Source organism: Schistocerca nitens, unplaced genomic scaffold, assembly GCF_023898315.1.
Source record: "Schistocerca nitens isolate TAMUIC-IGC-003100 unplaced genomic scaffold, iqSchNite1.1 HiC_scaffold_375, whole genome shotgun sequence".
Taxonomy (NCBI): Eukaryota; Metazoa; Arthropoda; class Insecta; order Orthoptera; family Acrididae; genus Schistocerca; species Schistocerca nitens.
Window position 1 is genome coordinate 4,752,462 of NW_026045909.1, and position 10,269 is coordinate 4,762,730.

Consider the following 10,269-nt stretch of genomic DNA (forward strand, 5'->3'; position numbering starts at 1 on the left):
TTTCTTTGCCTCCTACCTCCGTCTTCCGCCAGATTCGATTGACCAATGGACCTTTATCCATCCTCAGGATACTTATTTCCGCGCCACCAAAACTCATGCAATTACACTACTGGCCATTAAAATTGCTACACCAAGAAGAAATGCAGGTGATAAACGGGTATTCATTGGACAAATATATTATACTAGAACTGACATGTGATTACATTTTCACGCAATTCGGGTGCATAGATCCTGAGAAATCAGTACCCAGAACAAGCACCTCTGGCGGTAAAAACGGCCTTGATACACCTGGGCATTGAGTCAAACAGAGCTTGGATGGCGTGTACAGGTACAGCTGCCCATGAAGCTTCAACACGATACCACAGTTCATCAGGAGTAGTGACTGGCATATTGTGACGAGCCAGTTGCTCGGCCACCATTGACCAGACGTTTTCAAATGGTGATGGATCTGGAGAATGTGCTGGCCAGGGCAGCAGTCAAACATTTTTTGCATCCAGAAAGACGCGTACAGGACCTGCAACATGCGGTCGTGCATTATCCTGCTGAAATGTAGGGTTTCGCAGGGATCGAATGAAGGGTAGAGCCACGGGTCGTAACACATCTGAAATGTAACGTCCACTGTTCAAAGTGCCGTCAATGCGAACAAGAGGTGACCGAGACGTGTAACCAATGGCACCTCATACCATCACACCGGGTGATACGCCAGTATGACGATGACGAATACACGCTTCCAATGTGCGTTCACCGCGATGTCGCCAACACGGATGCGACCAACATGATGCTGCAAACAGAACCTGGATTCATCCGAAAAAATGACGTTTTGCCATTCGTGCGCCCAGGTTCGTCGTTGAGTACACCATCGCAGGCGCTCCTGTCTGTGATGCAACGTCAAGGGTAACCGCAGCCATTGTCTCCGAGCTGGTAGTCCATGCTGCTGCAAACATCGTCGAACTGTTCGTGCAAATGGTTGTTGTCTTACAAACATCCCCTTCTGTTGACTCAGGGATCGAGACGTGGCTGCACGATCCGTTACAGCCATGCGGATAAGATGGCTGTCATCTCGACTGCTAGTGATACGAGGCCGTTGGGATCCAGCACGGCGTTCCGTATTACCCTCCTGGACCCACCGATTCCAGATTCTGCTAACAGTCATTGGATCTCGACCAACGCGAGCAGCAATGTCGCGATACGATAAACTGCAATCGCGATAGGCTACAACCCGACCTTTATCAAAGTCGGAAACGTGATGGTACGCATTTCTCCTCCTTACACGAGGCATCACAACAACGTTTCACCAGGCAACGCCGGTCAACTGCTGTTTGTGTGTGAGAAATCGGTTGGAAACTTTGCTCATGTCAGCACGTTGTAGGTGTCGCCACCGGCGCCAACCTTGTGTGAATGCTCTGAAAAGCTAATCATTTGCATATCACAGCATATTCTTCCTGTCGGTTAAATTTCGCGTCTGTAGCACGTCATCTTCGTGGTGTAGCAATTTTAATGGCCGGTAGTGTATATGGATCTAGGAGTGGACGATCACTTACCTGTATAATGATGGCGATAAATCACGCCTTGACTTATAGCATTACTTACAAACTGCCCACAGTGAAGTCGAGCACTGACCACGCTACTGCTCCTTCTTCGCCAATTACCTTCAAGCAAGCTTTACGTCACCCTATCCCCGCTCAGCTGGATGGTGCCACACGCGGACAACACTTCCCCTCCTCCCTCCCGCCCTGCCGGGAACGCCGTGGCTAAGCCTCGCATGTTGACCCCTGTCCACTCTGCCTGCGCACCCCATTTACCGGGCAGGGGGATGCCGACAAATCTGATCATACCCCCCACCTTCTTTACCCTTTGTCTACGGCCTCACACCTCTTAGCTTACTTCAGTATCATTGTTATTATTTTTTTCCACATCTTCTTAGTAAAAACTTTTGCTCGCCTTGTTCGAGTGTAATGTCTCATGTTGTTTCCGCCGGGAGGATGGCTTTTCTGTTGCATTTATGCTTGTACAAATAAAGATATTTTGTTTACTTAACCCGCTTCCAGTTTTAAAAAAACTAGAGGGGAGTGGTTCAGATATGGGAAGGCGAAGGCATTGTGGCCAGGCCTTGGGTTTCGACCCCACTGGCTCAAAACTGACCACTCTACTCTTCACCTTGGGAAAAAGGGGTAACATATAAAAAAATGGTAATATGCTCCAGTCAATGAAATAAAAGAAGCTCATATTCGGCCGGCGATTGGTAATTTAAAGTTCCTGATCACCTCTTCGCAGTGTCTCATGAAGTGAGGGCGTGTGACACTGTTGATGGTAATCCGTCCATTGAACAGAGAAGTTGAGCTTGGCGGTCCCCTTGGTGCTATTCGCCAGGTGTAGGCTGCGTGTCAGCACCGGGTTGCACCTTTCAACGGGGTTTTCAACTTTGGAAAGAAAAAAGTCCACAGGGGACAGGTCTGCAGAGGACCTAGGATAAGGCAGCACAGTGATTCTGTACATAAAGAAAAAACGGCTTTCAAGAAGGTGCGCTTTCCGTCATGCCATGACCATGGTTTAGGGCACAAAACAAGCAGTTTTGAAAGTAGTTCCATTTATTGCAGCGAAAAGTAACAGTTACAGAGTGTTCAAAAAAGTGTCAAATAATTTGAGAGATGGCAGTACTCATCAAAATAAGAAAAATTAATCCAATGAACATGAGTCCAGAAACGCATACTTTCCGAGATAAACACTTGATTGTGGGAAGGGCTTCACCACGCTTGGTTGCAGATATTAGCACAGTCGTTGCATTCGCGTTCGCGCTGTCAGAAGTGTCGATAGGATATTATGAGCCTTACTGACAGTACTCTACATAACATTAGGTGGTCTGCAGTCAGTTATGTGGTTCGAGTCGTGTTGTAGGCTACATTAGTTTTCATCGTTTTTGTGTGCCTTATTGTATGCTACTGACAACCCTGGGTAGGTATCGTGGTGTTTTACCTTCTTCCAAAGGCTGATTCACTTGCGTGTTTGTCCGCAGCTCGTGGTCGTGCGGTAGCGTTCTCGCTTCCCACGCCCGGGTTCGATTCCCGGCGGGGTCAGGGATTTTCTCTGCCTCGTGATGACTGGGTGTTGTGTGATGTCCTTAGGTTAGTTAGGTTTAAGTAGTTCTAAGTTCTAGGGGACTGATGACCATAGATGTTAAGTCTGAAACGTACCCTTTGAACAATTATACATGACTGTGCTTAAACTGACACACAATATTTTTAGCGCAACGCAATCTGACTTTCAGAAATCCCTAGAAAAGAATGGCCCTGACTAACATTAACCTATGCATTTCACAAATCGCTTACCTCACAAAAATCTTCGTTACTCGAACTACTGCAGTACAGCGAGCGCCACTACTGCCAGCTAAATAAAAGATTCAAACTACGGAAGGCACTAACTACTGATAGGCATAGTTAGCAAATGAAAGATTTTAATAGAGAACAAACAATGTATTTACCTTAATAGTCATAATATATATAGCAGTTCATGACAAATTACAAAACTCCGCCATCTCTCTCCCCACATCCACCACTCCTGGCGGCTCACCTCCAACTGCGCAACGCTACGCGCTGTTCACAGCCAGCTGCCTAACACTACAATGGCGAGTATTACAACAATGCAAAGCAGCCACAGACTGCACACAGCACAGCCAGTGATTTTCATACAGAGGTGGCGTTACCAATAAAAAAAAACCTAAACAGCCTTCTTACAAGTCCCATAGTGCTCAGAGCCATTCGAACCATTTTTGAACTTACATGTTTACTGTTATTACGCTGTCTGCACTTACAAATGGTGTACTACATTTACGTTATCTCTCTTCCACCACTTGTTAGCAAAGGAAGCCTCCTACTCGGCAAGTGAAATGGCGGATATGATATTCTGCTTTGGTTTAGCAAATGCATGTAGCCTGCGAGCTTGTGCCCTCTATGCTGAAAAAGACCCACAGCTCAGAGTGCCCTCTGATAAGCAGTTTGAAAGACTTTTCGATAGTGCCTAAGGGACACAGGTACCCTTGCGCCTCGGAAGACTGACAGTGGATGACCCCACACAGTCAGCATGCCTGTTGTGGAGGAGCACGTGCTACATTCGGGGGAAGAAACCGCTGGGACCGGTGTGCAATGACTAGCAGCAGCAGAAGGCTTGTCTCACTCTCTTACCTGGTGGGTGGGGGGTACTTCACGGATAATTGCTGCACCCATATCACCTCCAGCGCATTCAGGCCCTAAGCCACCGGGTCATCATGGCAGACGGCGGTTCTGTCAATGGCTGTTGTAGAAGCGTGACGCAGATCCACTGTTCACATCCAATATTTTATTTACCGATGAGGCAGGGCTCACAAGAGACAGTGTTGTGAATTTCCACAGCCAGCATGTATGGGCAGATGTGAATCCCTAAGCAGTTCAGGGAAGAGGGCATCAACAGCCGCTCTCAATCAACGTATGGACAGGTGCACTTGGCGATAGATTAATAGGGCCATATGTGCTGCCACAAAGGTTAACGGGGCGCATTATCTGGACTTTCTCATTAATGTATTTCCTGTATTGCCAACCTTGCTGGAGGCTGTGCCATTGCAGCAACGAATACAAATGTGGTTCATGCATGATGACGCACCAGCACACCTTCGTCACAATGTGCGGTGCGCGAACATCTGATGCAGAAATTTTAGGACCGCTGGATTGGTGGGGAGGGGGAATGAGGTACACCTTGGCCTGCTCATTCCCCGGACATCAATCCCCTAGACTTTTGGTTGTAGGGACACTTGAAGGAATTGGTCTATGCCACGCCAATCAACAATGTGCAGTCACTGTAGGGTCGCGTCTTCAAAGCGTGCCAGCAGGCACGGCAAGCAAGTATACTTCAAAGTGTGTGTCATTCCTTATGCCGGAGGGCAGAGGGGTACACTGTCATGGATGGACGCCACGTTGAACACCTCCTGTAAACACCACTTGTTTAACGCATAAAGTTTTCATTTCCAGACCCATGTTTATTGGACTTATCTCCGAAAGTATGCATTTCCGGACCCATGCTTACTGGTATTATTTTTCTTGTTTCGCTGAATGCTACCACCTCTCAAAGTATTCGACACTTTTTTTGAACACCCTTTATATGCGAAATAAAGTTGCTGGAATTCAAATCGCGTGAAATACGACGAAACCTGATAAACAGTTTGTACAATTTACTTGCTTCAGCTCCAAAATAAGGTTTGACAGACGTTTTCCGTATTATTTTAAAAATTAATATCTATTGATTGTCGCTTCAGCACCGAGAAAAGAAAGGAAATGAGGGAAACCTCAAAAGAAGTTACAGACAAAGAAAAAAATTAATTTAGAGGATTGTGAGAAGAAGAAGAAGAAGAAGAAGAAGAAGAAGAGCAATGTAAATGGTATTCATGGCAGATCCAAAGGAGAGAGAGTTGTAGGGAAAGGATGCCATACATCTTTCCACGCGTAACCGCCCCTTAATCACAACGTCTAAATCCAAAAGACTATAGCATGTGACGATGTGACGGGCAGTGCGTAGTTTACCTATTCTTTCTCTATATACACTCCTGGAAATGGAAAAAAGAACACATTGACACCGGTGTGTCAGACCCACCATACTTGCTCCGGACACTGCGAGAGGGCTGTACAAGCAATGATCACACGCACGGCACAGCGGACACACCAGGAACCGCGGTGTTGGCCGTCGAATGGCGCTAGCTGCGCAGCATTTGTGCACCGCCGCCGTCAGTGTCAGCCAGTTTGCCGTGGCATACGGAGCTCCATCGCAGTCTTTAACACTGGTAGCATGCCGCGACAGCGTGGACGTGAACCGTATGTGCAGTTGACGGACTTTGAGCGAGGGCGTATAGTGGGCATGCGGGAGGCCGGGTGGACGTACCGCCGAATTGCTCAACACGTGGGGCGTGAGGTCTCCACAGTACATTGATGTTGTCGCCAGTGGTCGGCGGAAGGTGCACGTGCCCGTCGACCTGGGACCGGACCGCAGCGACGCACGGATGCACGCCAAGACCGTAGGATCCTACGCAGTGCCGTAGGGGACCGCACCGCCACTTCCCAGCAAATTAGGGACACTGTTGCTCCTGGGGTATCGGCGAGGACCATTCCCAACCGTCTCCATGAAGCTGGGCTACGGTCCCGCACACCGTTAGGCCGTCTTCCGCTCACGCCCCAACATCGTGCAGCCCGCCTCCAGTGGTGTCGCGACAGGCGTGAATGGAGGGACGAATGGAGACGTGTCGTCTTCAGCGATGAGAGTCGCTTCTGCCTTGGTGCCAATGATGGTCGTATGCGTGTTTGGCGCCGTGCAGGTGAGCGCCACAATCAGGACTGCATACGACCGAGGCACACAGGGCCAACACCCGGCATCATGGTGTGGGGAGCGATCTCCTACACTGGCCGTACACCACTGGTGATCGTCGAGGGGACACTGAATAGTGCACGGTACATCCAAACCGTCATCGAACCCATCGTTCTACCATTCCTAGACCGGCAAGGGAACTTGCTGTTCCAACAGGACAATGCACGTCCGCATGTATCCCGTGCCACCCAACGTGCTCTAGAAGGTGTAAGTCAACTACCCTGGCCAGCAAGATCTCCGGATCTGTCCCCCATTGAGCATGTTTGGGACTGGATGAAGCGTCGTCTCACGCGGTCTGCACGTCCAGCACGAACGCTGGTCCAACTGAGGCGCCAGGTGGAAATGGCATGGCAAGCCGTTCCACAGGACTACATCCAGCATCTCTACGATCGTCTCCATGGGAGAATAGCAACCTGCATTGCTGCGAAAGGTGGATATACACTGTACTAGTGCCGACATTGTGCATGCTCTGTTGCCTGTGTCTATGTGCCTGTGGTTCTGTCAGTGTGATCATGTGATGTATCTGACCCCAGGAATGTGTCAATAAAGTTTCCCCTTCCTGGGACAATGAATTCACGGTGTTCTTATTTCAATTTCCAGGAGTGTATTACAAACTGAGCCGTCTGCTGTGGCCGAGCGTTTTTTTTTTTCGTTATGGTTCGTTGTATTTGCTTGTAGCGGACTTCACAACGTCACATGACATTCGTTGAAGTCCGTTGTTGGTCTCTTCCTTCAGTTTTTTTTTTTTTTTTTTTTTTTTTTATTACAGAGAGCAGCCAACTCTCTGACCGAACACGCTGAGCTACCGTGCGGGTTAATTCTAAATTCTAGGCGCTTCAGTCCGGAACCGAGCTGCTGCTACGGCCGCAGGTTCGAAATCCTGCCTCGGGCATGGACGTGTGTGATGGCCTTCGGTTAGTTAAGTTTAAGTAGTTCTAAGTCTAGGGGACTGATGAACTTAGATGTTCAGTCCCGTAGTGCTTAGAGCCATTTGAACCATTTGAACCTCTGTACGGGCATTCAAGCTGACCTATGTACATTTCAAGCATTGTGTAGGTGCATGCTAGAAACTGAGTTGCCAACACTGCCAGTTGCAGTCTCTGCCATTTTGAAAGACACGACCAAGGCGACCAACTCCAGCACTTCCTTTGTCGTCTGTTACAAAACACCGTTGACGATTTCCAGCAACTCACTAGATTTTATAAATGATTTGTGTTTACAACTTATTCTCACGCTTCTTCCTTTACACGGAACTCACATTGTCTTGTTTAAAACTGAAACCTCCCCTTAGAGAAATTTATGAATGACAGTGCTGGTAAACCCCTTAAGTTATTTGATTTTCAAACACCTGAGCAAAACTGAGCGTACTCAGACATTTCTCTCTTTACTTATTCTGACCATCACTAAACTGACACACAATATTTTTTTAGCGCAACGCAATCTGACTTTCAATAATCCCTACAAAAAATGGCCCTGACTAACAATAATCTATACCTTTCATGAATCACTTACCTCACAAAAATCTTCGTTACTCGAACTACTGCAATACAGCGGGCTCCAATACTGCTAGCTAAATAAAAGATTCTAACTACTGAAGGCACTAACTACTGATAGGCATAGTTAGCAAATGAAAGATTTTGATAGAGAACAAACAATGTATTTACCTTAATAATATTCAAAAGTCATTATATATATATATATATATATATATATATATATATATATATATATATAGGGTGAGTCACCTAACATTGAGAGGCACCCACATGCCTTGCTCATACTGTGGCATCAAGCAGTCAGGCCTGCAAGATGAGTGGTCTGCCAAGCGAGTGGATTCATTCTTATTTATCGAGTAACATGAACTCTAGTACTCACAATTAAGTTACAAGTTATCCTCCTACATGAATAATACGCAACGGAAACACGCATCTGACTATCAGTAATTTACAGAACTCTGACAGTTCACTACGCACTGGCAATACCACATTTTCTTTATTTTTTATTTAACGGCTTTTGTCAACACGTGGCCATCGCACTGAATATGAGTGGCGCACACATTATAAATTCTGGATATCATGACAACATACAATTCGAAGGAAAAGGCCACCAATCTTTTTCTTTTCACCATCTTATTTATTCCGATAAATTCTATAACCTAAACACAGAAATTCTATAACCTACAACAATAACACATGAGAAATTCCGCCCAGTGGGCATGGCTTTACATTGGTGAATCTCTATCTTATGGTCTCGTAACTATTTAACGCGGCAGTGCACTTTCTGGATAGGATGGTGGATCTTTTACTATTTCTCACACTTCGACTCTCACAATCATCATCACGAAACTTTCCTCCAGACCGAGCAGTACAAAAGGAACACGCATAACCCACTAATCTTTTGAAACTACCTTGCTACTCTCCCATGCAAACCACACATACCCAAATTACATGACATACACCACACTACAACATGGAATACAATACAATAAATAGTCACAACACTATCACTTTCAGCTCTCCCACTTCAATTAGTATTTATCCCAGTTTCACACGACACTGCCCCACTTTGTAATTCTACTTTCCTACTATGAACTCTGGAGATATATGCACGTCTTCCTGTGCAATGCAAGCCAAGTGGCGTTGCTGGATAGACGGCCGACTCACCTTGCTTCTCTCTCAGAGTTTGAATCTAGCGTCACACGGAATCATATCACGCAAAGTAATATTAAGAACATATTCATACACGCGAGTCCTCAACTGATACCATGGACGAGTACTTCTCTTTATCCTTTGTCTCATACACAGATTGAGACTCACACAGTACTCACCACGTGGAAGTACTCGTCTCTAATTTCAAGTCCTGCACACGCCATTTCTTAAATATTTCAACTTATGGTACACACGCTAGTAATTCAGCTTAACTTAAGCACACGGAAGTATTTCAACTTATTGCTACACGTGGTTTCATTGTGACCGTTGCTCACTTCCGAAGATTACTACAATCCCATTAATATTACCTGCCTGACATTTAATTCTCCCCACAAGAGTTCCTGAAATAAGGAAATTATTATTTCAAATTACTCTTAAATATTCCACATGCATACCATGTCTCCACTCTTTTCTCTTTACGGAGCACAACTAAAACAGGTCTTAACAGCACAAGATCCAGCGGCAGAGCGCTGAAACATGGCCGTTCTTCAGGTCCTCTCGCACCTCTGCTGAAGTGGGGGAGCACCTTGCTACCGTATTGGTCAGCCACATTTCAGGCGCTCAAAGCTCAGGTAAATTTCATCTCTTTGGTCCCACCAAAGGTGGCCAAAGGATTGTCTCAAAGATGATCATATATTCACATTCACTATCTGCGGTTAGCAGATGACCATACATTCATTCATTTCACAGATCTCACCAAACTGGTTGTAGGGATTTACTTTGTGGGAGTGCACATGTGATCAATTAAATAAATAAATTGTCATTCTTTCCCACACTGGTATCCGGCTTCGCTGTATTAATTGAAATTGAGTTATTTTACAAGAAAAATGTGTTGTTCTGACAAAAATAATGAAGTATGTTGTACCTATTTTCAATGTCGGGCGGTACTGTACCCTTTCAACATTAGCGCTTGATATATTTCGTAAACCACATCAAATACTGACGAATCGATTCCACAGACCGAACGTGAGGAGAGGGGCTAGTGTAATTGGTTAATACAAACCACACAAAAATGCACGGAAGTATGTTTTTTAACACAAACCTACGTTTTTTTAAATGGAACCCCGTTAGTTTTGTTAGCACATCGGAACATATAAACAAATACGTAATCAGTGCCGTTTGTTGCATTGTAAAATGTTAATTACATCCGGAGATATTGTAACCTAAAGTTGACGCTTGA